Source organism: Leptodactylus fuscus, chromosome 6, assembly GCF_031893055.1.
Source record: "Leptodactylus fuscus isolate aLepFus1 chromosome 6, aLepFus1.hap2, whole genome shotgun sequence".
Taxonomy (NCBI): domain Eukaryota; kingdom Metazoa; phylum Chordata; class Amphibia; order Anura; family Leptodactylidae; genus Leptodactylus; species Leptodactylus fuscus.
Genome location: NC_134270.1, coordinates 174,285,891 through 174,306,263, shown reverse-complemented (window position 1 = coordinate 174,306,263; position 20,373 = coordinate 174,285,891). Strand labels below are relative to the sequence as shown.

At 43.8% G+C, this 20,373-nt stretch overlaps 1 protein-coding gene across 1 annotated transcript in view; it reads left to right on the top strand.

Annotated features, from left to right (window-relative positions):
- LOC142210152 (myelin-associated glycoprotein-like) overlaps window positions 1–20,373 on the top strand; it is a 426,670-nt gene that overhangs the window by 188,284 nt on the left and 218,013 nt on the right. The window lies entirely within an intron of this gene.

Genomic DNA, 20,373 nt, shown 5'->3' with positions numbered 1-20,373 from the left:
TGAGCCCTTCCAAACAAAGTTAAAGGTCCTTAAGCTGAGCTACCAGCAGAGATTGAGGCCCTTCAGGTAACTTCAGCCTCTACCTGCAGAGTTTTTGGCCCTTGGAGTGAGTAAAGCCTTGCACCAGCAGAGTGTTAGCCCCTTTAAAATTCTTTGCCCCTAAAACAGTGGATCCAGAACCATCACTCTCATTGTGTTGGATTGATGCAGTGGATTGGACTGAGGACCCAGACATTGACCTTGATTTGGAGTGTGAAATTGATAACATTTTGGCATCAAGTCCTGGGGGTAACTTTTATTTAGACGACCGCAAAGGGGGAGAATTGGCTGCAACCACTACTAGCGGTAATGGTCCTCTAATATCGGACTCTACATTACCTATACAGGGTTCTGATCAGGTGTTAATAGTCCAAACAACATGCTCCAGTACTTTAGATGTAGATCAGAAACCACTTTCCCTTCCGACACCAGATTTAACAAAGCTTCTTCATATTCATCATCATCATCATCATCATCACCATCATCATCCTGCTGAGATGGAGCCACTAAAGGAAACCTTGCCAAAGGCATGTCCTGGAGCTGCGACTGAGCTAAATCTAAACACAGAGTCCTTTGGAACGGAACAAAATTCACCAGCAGTGTTTTTGGCCCTTTGGGTGAGTTGAGCCTTGCACCAGCGTGTGTCCTGTAACATCAGGCGGGCCCTAAGTTCTGCGCTAAGTTGCACAAAGTTCCACTTGACCACCGAGGCATGGACAAGTGCATGCGGCCAGGGACGCTGCCTCTCAATAGCGGCACACTGGCTGAATGTAGTTGAGGCTGGGACTGGGTCGCGAACTGTGACGGCCTGCCTTGTCTCCTCGCCCAATATTCCTGGCAGAAGTGCTGAAACACCACTCTCCTCCTCCTCCTTCTCCGTTGAATTGACCCCAGCTACTGGCTTGGGGAGATGTCAGCAGGCCATGCTGAATCTCATCAGCTTGGGGGACAGACAGCACAGTGCCTCCGAGGTCAGGGATGCCATCCTGGCTGAGATGGCAATGCTCTTTTCCCTGCTGCACCTGGGGCCAGGCATGTTTGTCTTGTGTGATAACAGCAGGAACCTGGTAGTGGCTCTGGAGCTTGCCAGCCTCCAACACGTTCCATGCCTGTCCCACGTCTAACTTAGTGGTGCAACGGTTTTTGAAAACATACCCAAATGTACAAGAGCTACTGGTGAAAGTGCCGCGCTTGTGCGCCCACTTTTGCAAGTCTACAGGAGCTGCTGCTAGCCTCGAAACACTCCAGCAACGCCTCCATCTGCCCGAACACCGGCTGTTGTGCGACATCCCCACACGCTGAAACCCTAGATACCATATGTTGAGCAGGGTGTGTGAGCTGCAGAGACCTTTGATGGAGTTCCATCTCCAAAACCCAAAGGTTCCTCAGAGTCAGCTCCCGCAGTTTCTGCCCCATGAGTTTCCATGGGTGGCAGACTTATGTGAAATCCTATCCCATCCTTTCCACTGGACACGAAACATTAGCATGCGCTCATCACAATTCCGGATATGGCAGCTGCGTTAAGCAGCGTGCAGGGTACAACACAGACCAGGCCCAAGCACCAGGAACAGGTGTTAGAAATACTGGAGCATTTCCTTCCAATTTTGTGGTTGTGGACCCGCAACCGATGTTTCTGGGCCTCAATGATGATGATGAGACACAGTTGCCATCAGGGCAAGCTGTGGTTATGTTCGGTTTGCAGTATGGGGACAGTGAGCAATTGGAAGAGGAGTTGGTGGACGACGAGGCCACCGACCCGACATGGACAGGGGTGATGTCTAGGGGCAAAAGCAGTGTAGATGTGGAGGCAAGCTAAGCAGCAAAAAGGTGACTAGAAGCAGAGGCATAGACTGGGAGGATGTCTAGGGGCGAAAGCAGTGTAGATGTAGAGGCAATCTAAGTAGCAAAAACGGTGGCTACAGGCAAAGGCATGTCCAGAGGCAGCAAGGCGAGTCATGCAAAACTCGGCCATATTGCAAGACTTATTCCAAGGTCTGGGAAACGTTAATGGCACCCCCTGGCCAAACTACCGCCACTGAGGGGCCTAGTGTCACCATGAGGGACAAGTATAGGCGCATGTTGTGGGAGTACCTGGCCGACCCCAGCTCTGTCCTCTCTGATCCCTCTGCTCCCTACACTTATTTTCTCTTCTCTTTGGGTGCAATACAGAAATCTTCTGAAGTTCCTTTGGGATCTCAGAGGAGGTGGCCTCAATGCTGAAAAACACATCTGATGCCCCTTGGTGGTATGCATTAAGAGAACCCTCGACCAACCAAGTGTAGTCAGCTAGCATAGCATTGAGCATGGCTAAATGCAGAGAAAGAAGTTGTACCACTTCCAGAGATGGTAACTTCAGTGGTGCAGTTGGCAATGGATGGTATAACGGGATTAGCTCAGGGATCGCTGTCTTGACCACTTTTTGGCACAAAATGAAAGTACAATCCAGTCAAGTATGGTGCAAGAATTTAACCTCACATATGCCAAAACCTGGAGTGGCTGAATGGAGTAGAGACACCAATACTCCCTGCTCCAGCAGCCAGACCTTTACCAGGGTTTTGGTAAGACCCACCAGCCAGGAGCGCAGCTTTGCTCAGCTGCACCTAGATTGTGTCTGACAGGAACCTGGGAGAAATGTGTACTCTTTCTACCACTTTTCCCCTGGTCCTGTCACAACGGTCACATCAGATGTTCGGATTGTCCTTCATTAAAGTTTCCTTATACTTTAGGAAAGAAACTTGTGAGGGTGAAAGGTTGAGATATCGCATCCAACAATCCTTAACTGTACTTGTGTGACTGGGAAGAATGCCAACAGTTGCCCTTGGAAATAGGTAGGCACGAGCGACCTGAGTATCAAACATATTGTTTAATGTATCACACCGTATTGATGGGAAGTGGTTCAACAGAGGGAGAAAAAGACCCGAAAAGAGATCCTGGGAGGGCGGAAAAGTAATGGCTGAAGTTGTACTACATTTATATAGCAGTTTTCAGTGTTCTAGTACCAGTGTCTGGTGCTTGTACTGCTTGAGTTATTGGTTGAAATAATGTCACAGAAATAAATGAAAAATACAAGGGGTAGACCCGTAAAAAATGGATTGAGGTGATATAGTCTGACTGAATTTCTGTCTCACCCACCTAAGTTTTGGGGTTACACACTGTGAACAACTGTATTGAGCGGACATAACCTGACTGAATTTCGGTGTCTCCCACCTAGGTTTTGGGGTTACACACCCTGGATATCTGGATTGAGCATACATAGCCTGACCTAATTGCTTTGTATCCTTGTTTTGGGGTTACACAGCCTGAAAAGCTGGTATGCACATATATAACAAGAAGTAACTGCTGTGGACTGCTGCTATTTATCAGCCCCCCCCCCCCCAAAAAAAAAAAAAAAAAAAAAAAAGGTTTTTTAAGCTATATATGAACTTGTAACTGCTGTGGATTGTTGCTGCTTTTTTTCAGGACCCCCCAAAATTAAAGGCTTTTTCCAGCTCTATATGATCTAGTCACTGCTGTGTATTCCGGCTATTCTGTGTGCGGACAGCCAACAATGAAAGCTGTTTCTCCGCTATATATGAAGTTGTATCTGTTCTGTATCCCTGTTTTCCACCGTCCGGGGAAAGCTGGACTGATGTCCTTACAGTGTATAGCTCTGAGAAGAGCTGCTGGTTTCTTCTTTAGTTCTTGCCTGCCTATCTGAAGCTAATCACTATCTAGCCCTCAGCAGATATGTTTCTCTCCCTATCTCTGACCGCAAAAATGGCGAATAGGGTGGCGACCGTTCTTATGAATGTGAGGTCACAGGTTTCGGCAGCCAATGTTTTTTTTTCAATTTTTTTCACTTCCTCCGTTGTTGTAGTTCCTGTCCCACCTGCCCTGCACAATTATTGGTGCAAAAAATGCGCCAGAAAAGGTGGGAGAGGATACAAATTTTTACTGCGTGTGTCGCGTGGTATTCGATTTGGAACGAATACCTCGAATGACCTGATGTTCGATCGAATACCTATTCGATCGAAGAGTGTTCGCTCATCTCTAATTATTATTATTATTATTATTATTATTATTATTATATATATATATATATATATATATATATATATATTTTTATTTTTTTTATTTTTTTTTTTTATTGAAACTTTTTAATTATCTTTAGTCTCCTGGGGGCATCACATTCTGAGTAGCTGAACCAAATGAAGACAATATTTCTCTATATTTGGATCTATACGTTATCACGATGTTGAAGTTCAGACTTTCAGCTTTCATTCAGATTGCATAAAAATGTGAGGCCCTAAAACCTATAGATAAACCCAGTCTCCTCATTTCAGGGGCTCAGAAGTAATTGGACAAACTAAATAATTGTAAATAAATTATTTCTTAATACTTGGTTGTTCCCCCTTTGTTGGCAATGACTGCCTGAAGTCTTGTACTCACGCACATCACCAGACATCGCTGGGTTCCCTCCTTTGTAATGCTCGGCCTTTACTGGCACGGTTTTCAGTTGCTCTTTTTTGTGGCCCTTCTGTAGTCTGTAACAAGTGAAATGCTCAGTTGGGTAGAGATCAGGCGACTGACTTGGCCATCCAAAAACATTTCACTTCTTTGCTTTAATAAACTCCTGGGTTGCTTTGGCTTTATGTTTTGTGTCATTGTCCATCTGTATTATGTATCAGTTTGGCTGGATTTGAGCTCACGATATGTCTCTGAATACCACAGAATTCATCCAGCTGCTTCTGTCCTGTGTTACAGTATCAATAACCACTAGTGACCCTGTGCCACTGGCAGCCATGTATGCCCAAGCCATCACACTGCCTCCGCCATGTCTTACTCATGACCCAGAGTCACTGGCAGCCATGTATGCCCAAGCCATCACTCTGCCTCCGCCATGTCTTACTCATGACCCAGAGCCACTGGCAGCCATGCATACCCAGGCCAACACAATGCCTCCGCCATGTCTTACTCATGACCCAGAGTCACTGGCAGCCATGTATGCCCAAGCCATCACACTGCCTCCGCCATGTCTTACTCATGACCCAGAGCCACTGGCAGCCATGTATGCCCAAGCCATCACAATGCCTCCGCCATGTCTTACACATGACCCAGAGTCACTGGCAGCCATGTATGCCCAAGCCATCACACTGCCTCCGCCATGTCTTACTCATGACCCAGAGCCACTGGCAGCCATGTATGCCCAAGCCATCACACTGCCTCCGCCATGTCTTACTCATGACCCAGAGCCACTGGCAGCTATGCATACCCAGCCCAACACACTGCCGCCTCCGCCATGTCTTACAGATGATGTGCTATGCTTTGGATCACGAGCTGTTCCACGCCTTCACCATACTGTTTTCTTTCCATCCTTCTGGAAGAAGTTGATCTTGGTTTCATTTCTACAAAGAATGTTCTTCCAGAACTGTGCAGGCTTTTTGAGATGTTTTTAGCAAAGTCCAATCTAGCCTTCTTATTCTTGAGGTTTATGAGTGGCTTGCACCAAGCAGCGAACCCTCTGTGTTTACTTCCATGCAGTCTTCTCTTTATGGTAGATTTGGATTTTGATACGCCTATATCCTGGAGAGTGTTGGTCACTTGGTTGGCTATTGTGAAAGGGTTCCTCTTTACCATGGAAATTTTTCTTCGATCATCGACCACTGTTGTCTTCCATGGGCCAGGTCCAGGCCTTTATGCATTGATGAGTTCAGCATGGCTTGCTTTCTCAGGATGCACCAAACTGTAGATTTTGCTTCTCCTAAAATTTCAACAATTTCTCGAATGTCTTTTTTCAGCTTAAGGAGGGCATGCACAGTTGGCTCTGCCTAGGCAGAGTGAATTTCCAGGCGGAAGAAGACGCAGGGACCCTGCGCCGGGAGAAGATATGAAGCAGAAGCCAGCCCGACCGTCACTCGTGGACTAGGTACGTATAATTGTATCAAATTTTGCGTACCCCTGAAACGAGCATTTCCCCCCATAGACTATAATGGGGTTTGAAATCCGTTCGAACAGTGTGCGGCTGTTCGAATCGGATTTCGAACCTCGTACATTTTAGTGTTCGCTCATCTCTAATAACTATAAATTGAATATATTTCAGTAAGCAGGAAAAAAAAAAAATTGCTCACAAGGTCAAACTCCTCCAAGTGGCAACAAATAGTTAAAAAGTTTTCTGACAAGTCTCAGACCATAAAAAGTTCCTACATTCATGGTTGTATCCATTGGCATCCTATATTAACAAAAGACAAGATGGTTTTAGGAAATCTTTAAAACTCTGGAAAATTTTAAATTCTATTTACGAAAATTTTTAACTTTGAATTTTCTATAAATTTAAATCTGGTTATGTTGATGGGAAAACACCTTTCATTTAATTCTGAGTGCTACCTCTAGGGGAGCCTAGGAGGGTGCCACATAAAGCAAAGCAAGTTATGGAGATGGGGTTGTGAGAATATTCTTATTTCCACAGATGCACCAAAAAATGTGTCCGTCACTTGGATGAATGACGTGATGGAAGGAAACAATGTGACTTTACGATGTGACAGCTCCTGCAAGCCTGTTGTATATATGTATGTATGGTACAAAGGAAAAACGAGGTTACCAGATAGAGGACGGGAGATCATAGTGTATAATGTGACCAGGGACATGGAGCCCTATTCCTGTACTGCCATAAATTATGTGGGGAGAGGAGAGTCAACCCCGGCACAGATACCTGTACTACGTATGTATACAACTAGGAGCACATGAAATTAAATTGTATAAATCTGTTAACATGAATAATAATTCTTTTATTCCATCCGTCTCTTGGGATTCGCCTGCCTAATATTCTATACTATGGAACGGGAATGAGATCCTGAGAAGCCTGAGGGTCACTTATTTTTGAGCTTATCCCACTAAAGAACCCTCCCCTTGCATTCTTCTAGTATAAGTAGATTGTGGTTCTGTTCACACAGGCTTTATAGATTTCGGTTATAACCTAGACTATGATGGTTACCAATGGTGAACCTATTGACTTAGCTTTGGGAGTAAATATTTTCAGGCTCTTGACTGAACCCATGAAAGACCTCCCGAGAGAGACTTTATAAAGGATAGGTGAACAGAGCTTTAGGGGACTTTCTAGAGGGCCTGGAGCTTGGTTGTGCTCTAAGATGGCAACTTAATACTTGTCTCCGCAATGGTTAACCTAGTCTGACATTGTACACCATAAATATAGTAAAGCTAACCAGTGTCCACTTGGCTGTCCCAGGCACCATTGGCACAAAGAACAGAACATCTTCCTCCTCTCCTCCTCTGGAATTGCGCTCAGAGTTCGGCCAGGAGCCTTCTCTACTTCATTGGGGCAGAGGCCACACTCACCTAGATAACCAGACCACTGTCCCCATTATATGGCACCTAGAGAGGCCGGGTGAGTGTTCCCTGCAACTAGCAGTAAGTTCATGCCCCTCTGTCACCAAGTCACCCTCATCTCCTGATGCTCCAATGTCCCTTTCCTCTATGTCTCCTAAAGTATGTTCTGTCTTCCCTGATCTAAGGGACAATGGCATCCTACATGTCATCTGCATCACCATCTGGCCAAGGCCGGTGCATAAACATACTCTTTCTGCCTCTTCCCCCTTTGTCTCCGTAGAGAATTAATTCCGTTGACAAGTTAGGATGTGGAAAACTTTTCGGTCAAGCTCCTGATTTCTAAAAATGAAAGTACGGTGGTAGCCTCATTAGTCTGGGATTGCTTAAGACTTGGGGTGTTCTTCTTCTCAGTTGTCTAGATTGGGTCTGGATCTCCATCTCATGTCCAGCAAGAATCATTCACTCTGAGATCCGCAAGCATTGAGATTGACCTACAATTTAGTTGGCTCGGATGTCTTTAAGTATCCTATAAGTTGGTTGAGCCATTCATGCACTCTGGGTCATTGCATTGCGCCACCCTTACCATGTCCAGTGGATTGTTACACAAGGATGTTTCACTGATTATTGTCATTTCTTTTATTACCCCATTTTGCATTCTGTTTAATGTATGACTCTCAGGTTGTCCTCTTTTTACCCGTATATATGAAGTTATCTCTATCAGTCTTCCTGGTTAATATATCATGACCTCATATCTTCACATTGTCCTCATCTTCTAAAAGAAAGGGGGTCATGATTGCAATTAAGGACTCTGTGTCGCTATCTGTTATTTCTTGCCATACTGTGACCCTCTTGGCTTCTATATTACCCTGATATGTGATATCAACAATGTAACTTACAGAAAATTCCATCAACGTCGCTTCCTCCTTAAAATTGTCAACAAACTAGAGGAGATCAAGTCTGGTCCTCTAGTTATTGCTGGGGACTTTTTACACAATTATGGACAGATATATGGACTCCATTTTCCTTGAATGCTCTGATGGTTTTCTACCTAGGAGGGATCATGAGAAGGGACTCTTTGATGTTTGGCCTTGTCAACTCAGCATGGAACGAAATTACATATATCTCTCCATACAGACAATTGGATGCCCTTATTGATTTGTTCCTAGCTTCTGTCCCTCAATACCTCAATTGGTGTCCCAACTTGGTTTGACTGTGCTCCTATCTCTTTCCCTAGCCAAAAATTTTCCTCCTCTCCCCGTCATAGTGGAAACTTAACGACTACATACTGACTCACCCAACTGATAGCCTCCAAGTATTTTTTGAGACTAATGCTGGGTAGGTCGATGATCACTTTGTTCTCTAGAATACACACAAGGCGTTCATCGCTAGATGGAGTTCTTATCCAAGTCATGAGAAACTTCAAAGCGAAAAATACATCACCAACCTCAGGGTAAGTTCAGAAGTTTTTTGGTCTGGAACCTAAACCGGTCCGGACCAAAAACCGGGTTGCCGCGACTGAAAGCCGGTGCACAGCAGTGGCATCCAGCCGCGCACTCCAATGAATGGGCCTAGTCCATAGGAGGAAGTGTCTTCAAGCCAAATCTCGAGGCGACTCGGCCTGAAGAATGAGCACCTTGCTTCTTTTTTTCCGGAAGGCGGAAGAAGCGGCAGCGGGAAAAATCTCTTGTTGGTCAGGATTTTGAGACTGATATGGATATATCCAAGTCTCTGTTCATGAGAAACTCCGGAGAAAAAAATAGGTCACCAACCTCACAAGAGTGTGATGCGGTGTTGCCGTGTCGTGTTAATAAAGAATTTTTTGCTGTGAAACGAGAGTGAGCGTGGTCCCTTATACTAACTGGACGATCCACAATCCATCTTTGGTCCTTGCATCCAACAAGACTTCACATTGTCCACCATTGGAAATCTTCTGCTATCCCCATTTCAGTTGGAACTGGTCAACTAAGTCAATTTTTCCTTTTTTACGGAGAACGCTCAATTAGGTCTTATGCTACAAAGAAGTTCTGTGTTCAAAGGCACAAGTAGTCTATTTATAAGGAAGTCATGTGACCCCATATCTACCTATTGTGGTGCCTTTACCTTGGTCTCAATGTGACCCAGCGTCCTCACATGCAAATATAGTGGTGATATGCAAGGAAGACATAGATCAAAAAGCCAGACCATAGTTGGGCATGGTTGATTTATGAAGGGGTTCCGGCTTCTGTAGTTTATTGACAATATTATAATTTTGACTATTACAACACTGTATATTTTATATTCTGATTATCATTGATTTTTTTCCCCCTTTTGTAGATGCAGCGATTGGAGTTCACATAACTGTGAAGCACAAACGTGAAGTCACTCTATTGATCTGCGATTTCCTAAGCAGCCATCCTGATGTCACTCACTACACCTGGATGAAGGATGGCTCTATATTACCTGAAACCGGAGAGACTCTGACCCTAGTGGACAATGAGGCGACCTCCGGCCAGTATTCATGTATCGCTCACAACAGTTTTGGGAAGTCCTCCGCAAATATCTACTATACTGGTAAATGTAATGGATATCAAAGCAACTCAAATCTATTTCTATGAAATTTTCCAATTCTACAAATAACAATTAGCTTATCTTGGGTTACAAAAAGGTAGACCCCCACAGTATAATAGGTGGAAGCCCATGAAAAGGGTGTAAAAAAATAAAAAAAAAATATTTATACTCCCCTTCCCTCACCCCAGTGGTGGATCCAGGGTTTGTGGGGCACTGGGCAATTGACTTTGGCGGGGCCCTACTTACTGGGGGGTCTCACACTTCTAACCTGTACTTCCCAACTGTTGAAGACTAAAAAGAGGGAATAAAACGTGCGGCACGTGCAGCAAAATAGGCCCTGCCCACTTTTATGTTGACTCCGCCCATTCTCATTCAATTTTCATGTGATTCCACACAGTATAATCCTCCTACAGTCACCCGTAAATTATATGTCCCCCCTCTATCTCTCCCCCATTTTCATATACACCCTTCATCTACCCCTAGTTTCATGCCATTCTCCCCCTTTATTTGCCCACAGTTTCATGTCCCCCCCATCTCTGCCCCAGTGTCATGCCGTTCTCCCCCCTTCATCTGCCCCAATGTCATGCTGTTCCCCCCCTTCATTTGCCCCAGTGTCATGCTGTTCTCTCCCCCTTCATCTGCCCCAGTGTCATGCCGTTCTCCCCCCTTCATCTGCCCCAGTGTCATGCCGTTCTCCCCCCTTCATCTGCCCCAGTGTCATGCTGCTCTCTCCCCTCCATCTGCCCCAGTGTCATGCCGTTCTCCCCCTTCATCTGCCCCAGTGTCATGCCATCCCCCCCTTCATCTGCTTCAGTGTCATGCCATTCTCTCCCCCTTCATCTGCCCCAATGTCATGCTGTTCCCCCCTTTATTTGCCCCAATGTCATGCTGTTCTTCCCCCTTCATCTGCCCCAGTGTCATGCCGTTCTCCCCCCTTCATTTGCCCCAGTGTCATGCTGTTCTCTCCCCCTTCATCTGCCCCAGTGTCAATCTTGTCTTCCCCCCTTCATCTGCCCCAGTGTCATGCTGTTCTCCCCCCCTTCATTTTCCCCAGTGTCATGCCGTTCTCCTCCCCCTTCATTTGCCCCAGTGTCATGCCGTTCTCCCCCCCTTCATTTGCCCCAGTGTCATGCCGTTCTCCCCCCTCCATCTGCCCCAGTGTCATGCTGTTCTCACACTCACACACACAAACACACACTCACCTTCCCTCACAGCTCTCTCCCTCATACACATATTGTAGCCGCAATGTGACGTCATCACATCGCGGCTACAAATGCCGGAGCTCAGTGTTAAAGCAGGAGCTGACAGCTCCTGCTTTAAACGCCTATGTATTCAGCTCATCGGCGTCCGTAGGTCTGGGCTGCACCACGGGGCCCCGGGCGGTCGGCCGGCTCGCCCGGCCCTGGATCCGCCCCTGCCTCACCCTCCTCTTTCGGGCCTTTTTGCGGCATCTGGTGATCAGCTTCTTCCACCTTCATGCCTCTCCTCTCAGAAGACCACTATAACCATCTCCGACGTAATGTCCCATATCACCTCTGAGGCCCAATCACAGGCGACATCCCAGAACCACACCAGACACTGTCTATGGAGCTCTTCTGAGATGTGACACCCATAGAAGAGGAAGACCGAGATCTCCAGACACTGCGAGGAGGCCCAAAAGAGGTAAGGGAAGGTCTAATAATTTACCATAAATCATGTAGTGGTTGCCATTTTAGTTCGCCCAAGACGAATCCCAAATGTTTCGGTAACAAACAAACCATTTGAAATATTTGGGAGGAATCTGGCTCGTTGTGAGCCAATTCGGCCAACACTAGTTATGTATGAAGTATAATACTTACAGCACACAAAATCCTTTGTTCGTGACCCTTTCAATATGATTTTACATTGAATTCTTGTGATTTTAATCATTTTTTTTATGTGTCTGTTCACATCCAGCTGAAGGATCCAATCACCTTATCCTGATGGCAACAGTTGGAACGATTGTCCTGGTACTGGTTCTAGTGCTTGTGTGTGCCTGTTGGAGGTAGAGTATATGACGTTTATAAGAATGGCCTATTCTCAGCCCACATCAATGTGGTTATACAATATATTCATCTGCAACCTACCAGCGAATGAATTTTACACTTCTGGCAATTTTCACTCTTTTCATGTTGAGAAAACAACAAAAAAACAAAAAACTCCATAAATTATTAAAAAAAGTAAATAAAAATCATAAATGCCCATCTACATCTACTACTTTCTAAAAATAAAATAAAATACCTGAAACATACATAATATGCCATTCAGCACCTTCATGCGACTTTGTTGTTATTCATTACAAATAGACATGAGAGAACCAGTTTGAATTGAACTAAATTCAACCTGAATTTTGCAAAATTTTTGAATTAACTCTACTGGGCGTCCCTGCTGAGTCCTTTACTCCTTACTCCTGGGTGAAATAGGGTACTCCAACATCAGGACATTGTGACCATTACAGGAGATTAGCATGGATTATTGGGGTTTACGTAAATTGTAATAAATCTGATGGGGCATCGACACCTGCACATCCCTGCTATGACCCCTATTTATGGCGAGAATGAGGCAGATATGGAAAAAAAAATCACAAAAAAATGTGACTTTTTACATCTTGTACACCAGAAAACGGCCATGTAACCCACAATAAATCTTCCCTAATGTGTCTACACTAATATAGTAAAAATTGAATAATAACATACTGTATTTATTGTTCCATAGAAAAAGACAGAACAAGCTGACAACCACTGACGTAAGTAACGTGATAAGACACTTAGAACTTTGGATATTACAATACACGGAATGGTCCTTAGAACATAAAAAACAGTAGCAAAGAGGTTTTACTAACTTTATCGCACTGACCCAATGGGAGATTAGATTTTGCAAACCAGTTTTTATATCTCCTGAATTTTGGCGCAATTGACATGTAAAAAGTTACAAACTCCTGGCTTGTTACTATTTTTTCAGAAAAACTCACTTAACTCCTTCCCGCCGATGGCATTTTTTGATTTTTGTTTTCGTTTTTGACTCCCCTCCTTCTAAACCCCATAACTTTTTTATTTCTCAGCTCCCAGAGCCATATGAGGTCTTAATTTTTGCGGGACAAATTTTTCTTCATGATGCCACCATTAATTATTCTGTATAATGTACTGGGAAGCAGGAAAAAAATTCAGAATGGGGTGGATTTGAAGAAAAAATGCATTTCTGCGACTTTCTTACGGGCTTTGGTTTTACGGCGTTCACTGTGCAGTCAAAATGACATGTCCGCTGTATTCTGTGTTTCGGTATGATTCCGGGGATACCAAATTTATATGGTTTTATTTACATTTTGACCCCTTAAAAAAAATTCAAAACTGTTAAAATATTATTTTTCTAAAAGTCGCCATATTCCGACATCTGTAACTTTTTTTTATACGTAAGTGTAAGGGGATGCATAGGGCATCTTTTTTTGCGGTACAGTTTTGCTCTACTTTTTAGTTCTACCATTTTCGGGAAATGTTATTGCTTTGATCACTTTTTATTCAAATTTTTATCAGAATCAAAACAGTGAAAAAACGGCGGTTTGGCATTTTTGACTATTTTTCCCGCTATGGCGTTTACCGAACAGGAAAAATATTTTTATACATTTGTAGAGCGGGCGATTTTGGACGCGGAGATACCTAACATGTATAGGGTTCACAGTTTTTAACTACTTTTATATGTGCTCTAGGGAAAGGGGGGTGATTTGAACTTTTAATACTTTTTATATTTTTTTTTTATTTTTTTGCATTCATTAGACCCCCTAGGGATGTTGAACCCCAGGGGGTCTGATCACTAATTGCAATGCATTGCAAAAAATCATCCTTTCTTTTGTAGGCTGCATAGACCAGCCTGCAAAAGAGAGAATTTGCAGACTAGCCTGGGAGCCTTGTAAAGGCCCGCGCATGCGCAGTCAGCTCTGCCTAGGTCGGATGCCTAGGCAGAGTGAATTCCAGGCGGAAGAAGATGTGGGGACGCTGCACGGAGAAGACTTCGGAAAGGTAAAAGAAGAACCAGCATTGATTGGCAGAATGTATAGCATTCTGCCAATCAACGCTGGTTCTGCATCGAACCTTAAACTTCGAACAGCTAGTAGTGTTTGATCGAGTACGAGTATTTTGAATACCGTAGTATTCGATCGAACACCTACTCGCTCAGCTCTAGTAATAATCTATAGGGAGATGCCTTCCAAAAGGTGGCGCTAGTAGCAAGTTCCTCTTTTTTAACCCAGTGGTGTAACTGGAATCTCCTGGGCCCCAAAGCAAAATCTATAATTGGGCCCTAAACTCTGCTGAGCCATTTAGAACAGTGGTGTAATATATTTGGCAGAGGAACATTTGGGTCCCCTAAGGAACCAGGACCTGGTAGTGACTGCTAATATTACACCCCCTGTAGCTATACCCCTGTTTTCATGAATAGGGTCTTTTTTTGCATATTCCTCATCCAGGATTCTGGGAAATTTTTCCCTTCATGCTCTTCAATTTGTAAATGGTAAAGTGGTTACTTCTAATTCTTCTGCAACTTTGAACTCTATCTATCTATCTATCTATCTATCTATCTATCTATCTATCTATCTCCTATCTATCTCCTATCTACAGTCCTGTGAAAAAGTTTGGGCACCCCTATTAATCTTAATCATTTTTAGTTCTAAATATTTTGGTGTTTGCAGCAGCCATGTCAGTGTGATATATCTAATAACTGATGGACACAGTAATATTTCAGGATTGAAATGAGGTTTATTGTACTAACAGAAAATGCGCAATATGCATTACACCAAAATTTGACCAGTGCAAAAGTATGGGCACCTCAACAGAAAAGTGACATTAATATTTAATAGATCCTCCTTTTGCAAAGATAACAGCCTCTAGTCGCTTCCTGTAGCTTGTAATCAGTTCCTGGATCCTGGATGAAGGTATTTTGGACCATTCCTCTTTACAAAAAATTCAAGTTCAGTTAAGTTTGATGGTCGCCGAGCACGAATGTTCCCACAGATGTTCAATGATATTCAGGTCTGGGGACTGAGATGGCCATTCCAGAACATTGTAATTGTTCCTCTGCATGAATGCCTGAGTCGATTTGTCTTGCTGAAATCTCCATCCCCAGCGTAACTTCAACTTCGTCACTGATTCTTGAACATTATTCTCAAGAATCTGCTGATACTGAGTGGAATCCATGCGACCCTCAACTTTAACAAAATTCCCAGTGCCGGCATTGGCCACACAGCCCCAAAGCATGATGGAACCTCCACCAAATTTTACAGTGGGTAGCAAGTGATTTTCTTGGAATGCTGTTATTTTTTGATGATGCTGCAGCTCTTTGGAGGTGGTCTGTGGATTGTCCTTGACTGTTCTCACCATTCTTCTTCTCTGCCTTTCTGATATTTTTCTTGGCCTGCCACTTCTGGGCTTAACAAGAACTGTCCCTGTGGTCTTCCATTTCCTTACTATGTTCCTCACAGTGGAAACTGACAGGTTAAATCTCTGAGACAACGTTTTGTATCCTTCCCCTGAACAACTATGTTGAACAATCTTTTTTTCAGATCATTTGAAGCGGGCTGTCCATGCTCGGCGACCATCAAACTTAATTGAACTTGAATTGTTTTGTAAAGAGGAATGGTCCAAAATACCTTTATCCAGGATCCAGGAACTGATTAAAAGCTACAGGAAGCGACTAGGGGCTGTTATCTTTGCAAAAGGAGGATCTACTAAATATTAATGTCACTTTTCTGTTGAGGTGCCCATAATTTTGCACCGGTCAAATTTTGGTTTAATGCATATTGCGCATTTTCTGTTAGTACAATAAACCTCATTTCAATCCTGAAATATTACTGTGTCCATCAGTTATTAGATATATCAAACTGAAATGGCTGTTATAAACACCAAAATATTTAGAACTGAAAATGATTAAGATTAATAGGGGGGCACAAACTTTTTCATAGGACTGTATCTATCTTTCTATCATCTATCTATCTATCTATCTATCTATCTATCTATCTATCTATCTATCTGTCTGTCTGTCTGTCTGTCTGTCTGTCTGTCTGTCTGTCTGTCTATCTCCTATCTATCTATCTATCTATCTATCTATCTATCTATCTATCTATCTATCTGTCTGTCTATCTCCTATCTATCTCCTATCTATCTATCTATCTATCTATCTATCTATCTATCTATCTATCTATCTATCTATCTATTTGTGTGTAACTGACTGTACATTGTTTTATTCTACAGCCTAATGTCCCTGCAAACTCCACTGCTGTAAAATCAGATACAGGCGATGAATGTGAAAATGTCAGTAAATAATATGTATAACATGATAGTAAAACCATCTGTGATAGCCATGGGTTCTATTGTTTGACTCTGTGGATAGCAGACATATTTGCATTTGCTATTAATATCATAGAATTATTTCTGTCGGATTGTTCATTGTGTTCTCATTATTCTAAGAATGATTATACAGCTTATGTGCTGAACACCTAAAGGTAACATCTCGCTGAGCTCTCCATTGTACAGGCACATTGTTACATTTACTCCCTTTTCTATGTCGACCAACCTTCCATTGCTCTGCTGTAGGTCTACGGTTACCCCCAATCTGAGTAGTATTGGAGCACAAACAGTGGGGACTGGTAATGGTGACTTTAGTTTGTAATATCTAATAGCACTTTAAGCCTGGTGGCTCAGTGGTTACAGCACTGGAGGTCTTGGTTTGAATTCGACTAAGAACAAAGTCTGCCTGGAGTTTGTATGTTCTCCCCATATTCGTATATGGTAAACCCTATAGGGGTCTGATGTCTGTAAAGTCACTGCAGAATATGTTGGTACTATACAAGTAAGAGAAATAAGTAATACATTCTAATAAAGATGTACTACTAGAAAAAATAAATTGGGGAAAAAATTTAATGGGGGACTCTGAATCCCCCCCCCCCCCCGACAGATCCCCCCATGAAGACCCTGACTGACCAATCTCCCCCCTCTGCACACAGTTTTATCCCCCATAGTGGCCCCTGCACACAGTATTATCCCCCATAGTGACCCCTGCACACAGTATTATCCCCCATAGTGGCCCCTGCACACAGTATTATGCCCCATAGTGACCCCTGCACACAGTATTATCCCCCATAGTGGCCCCTGCACACAGTATTATGCCCCATAGTGGCCCCTGCACACAGTATTATCCCCCATAGTGGCCCCTGCACACAGTATTATCCCCCATAGTGGCCCCTGCACACAGTATTATGCCCCATAGTGGCCCCTGCACACAGTATTATCCCCCATAGTGGCCCCTGCACACAGTATTATCCCCCATAGTGGCCCCTGCACACAGTATTATGCCCCATAGTGGCCCCTGCACACAGTATTATCCCCCATAGTGGCCCCTGCACACAGTATTATCCCCCATAGTGGCCCCTGCACACAGTATTATGCCCCATAGTGGCCCCTGCACACAGTATTATCCCCCATAGTGGCCCCTGCACACAGTATTATCCCCCATAGTGGCCCCTGCACACAGTATTATGCCCCATAGTGGCCCCTGCACACAGTATTATCCCCCATAGTGGCCCCTGCACACAGTATTATCCCCCATAGTGGCCCCTGCACACAGTATTATGCCCCATAGTGGCCCCTGCACACAGTATTATCCCCCATAGTGGCCCCTGCACACAGTATTATCCCCCATAGTGGCCGCTCACTGTACGACTATTCGAACGGATTTCGAACCCCATTATAGGCTATGGGGGGAAATGCTCATTTCAGGGGTACGCAAAATTCAGACACATTCGATTATTGAGGCTTTGATTTCCTTATACTGGAAGGCTGAAAGACAATTTGTGGTTATGCGGAAACTGAGTTTTGGCGCGTTCCGGCCCAATTTAAGCACTGCTTATATTTCCAAAAATGTTCAACTTCACTGTAGCAGCAAAAGCTTCAGAAGGTCCTTCTTCCCATCAGCTATCACAAAACTTCAACAGTCGGAAGTGCAGGGCGGGAAAATCAATGTACGGTTGTACTATGGCAATGCCTCATCGCTTAGCACTCCGAGTGAGTTACTATATGGTAACTCCTATAGTGGCCCTATAATGGTGGTATGTTATATATGTATGTCTTATATTATGACTGTATCTATAGTGTGTACTCTCATGTGTGTCCTCCGGGACATGGAGGAAAACCCAATTTCCCTACGGGGACCAATAAATACTAAATGATAAAATAATTGTCTATTAATTGCAATGCGGTTCTGTTCATGGAAAACTCCGTTAAGTATAAATCTAGCAAAAATAAAAAAGTATCCATTAATTCTATGCCATGTGCTTTATAGTAGATTGTGTAACGTAGCCGCAATCCTGCGTGCGAGGGGAACAATTAACCAAACGCTGCTGTTTGTTGCCGAATTATTCTTGCAAAGTGTCAAAGGGAATCCAAACCAAGTTATAGAAGAACTTCAGCCCGTCATTGTCATATTGCTTGGTAGGCCATGCATATACTTCGGTTCCGACATCGCAGATACAGAAATAAATCCGTGTGGTTACGATACCGTTCCAATCTATAGAACAAGTACTGAATCCATAGAGACTGCAGGCTGAAGACAGAACTACTGGAAATTGCTCAAAAACTTCTAACGAGGAAGCGACATCTCTTGGAGGTTACGACTAATATATAGTAACTAGAGATGAGCGAACAGTGTTCTATCGAACACATGTTCGATCGGATATCACGCTGTTCGCCATGTTCGAATCGAACACCGCGTGGTAAAGTGCGCCATTACTCGATTCCCCTCCCACCTTCCCTGGCGCTTTTTTGCTCCAATAACAGCGCAGGGTAGGTGGGACAGGAACTACGACACCGGTGACGTTGAAAAAAATAGTAAAAACCCATTGGCTGCCGAAAACATGTGACCTCTGATTTAAAAGAACAGCGCCGTCCAGGTTTGCGTCATTCTGAGCTTGCAATTCACCGAGGACGGAGGTTTCCGTCCAGCTAGCTAGGGCTTAGATTCTGGGTAGGCAGGGACAGGCTAGGATAGGAAGGAGAAGACAACCAACAGCTCTTATAAGAGCAAAATTCCAGCGAGAAGCTTGTCAGTGTAACGTGGCACTGACGGGCTCAATCACCGCAACCCAGCTTTCCCCGAATCCTGAATGGAATACACTGGAAGTGTATTCCCATATACCATATAAACCCCCGAACCACGTTCCAACGGTGTGCCCCCCCCACCTCCACCCCAGAAACTAACTTGAATACACTGTAAGTCCCCTAACCATAGAATTGGGGTTACATACACCCTCAATTCTTGCTATTGTCATATAGTGCCAGGGTCTGACTGGGAATTCAAAGAATATATTGGGGTTACATACACCCTCAATTTTTGCTATTGTCATATAGTGCCAGTTTCTGAGTGGAAATTCAAAAAAGATATAGGGGTTACATACACCCTCAATTCTTGCTACTGCCATATAGTGCCAGGGTCTGACTGGGAATTCAAAGAATATATTGGGGTTACATACACCCTCAATTCTTGCTACTGCCATATAGTGCCAGGGTCTGACTGGGAATTCAAAGAATATATTGGGGCTACATACACCCTCAATTCTTGCTACTGCCATATAGTGCCAGTTTCTGAGTGGAAATTCCCCAAATAATTTGGGGATACATTCACCCTACATCTCAGGCTCTTGCCATACTCACCCAGGTTGTCAGTGCTGCACCAGCTCGTTACCAGACAGCTCGGCCCAAAAAACCCATTACCTATATAGAGGATTCGGACAATGAAGACAATATGTTATAAATCTAATCTGTCTGCACCTTCTCCTTAATTAAAATGAAGGCAGCTATTAACTTTCAAATAGCACTGCACAAAGGAAGATCTTATCAGCTTGTCTCATGAAATGCTCCTAAAAAGTGTCATTTGTGTATCTTAATGTAAATATAGTTGTATAAGCTTGTTGGGTTTTAGGCACTGCCAAGTTATTTATTACCACCCGCTCCCTTATAATGATGACGTCAAAGTCACTGTGGGTGTTCAGAGCTCACAGCTTTTGTTGACATTTGTCTTGCTCTCTGTCGGTACCAGCTCTGTTTTTGGATACTGTAAAGATATGTTGACTTTATTAACAGCTATAGAAGCTTTAGCCAGGTTGTGACGGTGTGTAACCCCAACAACACTAAGTGGGATACACATTAATAGTCAGTCTATGTATGCTAACTGCATCACTTAAGTATTTTTTTTCCCTCTCCCCTAATATAACAAAGGAACAGACATTAGACCTAGACCAGGGTTCGAGGCTTGTAAAAATCCAGTATTATTTGCTCTCCATGATAAGCTCTTGAAAAGCAACCCAACATGAAGTCAGCCATGTGTGCCAGTGTGTTACTTGGCATTTCCTCCATTTTCCACTCCCCTTCACACCATTTGTGGTGAAGAAATGGGATGCACTGAAGT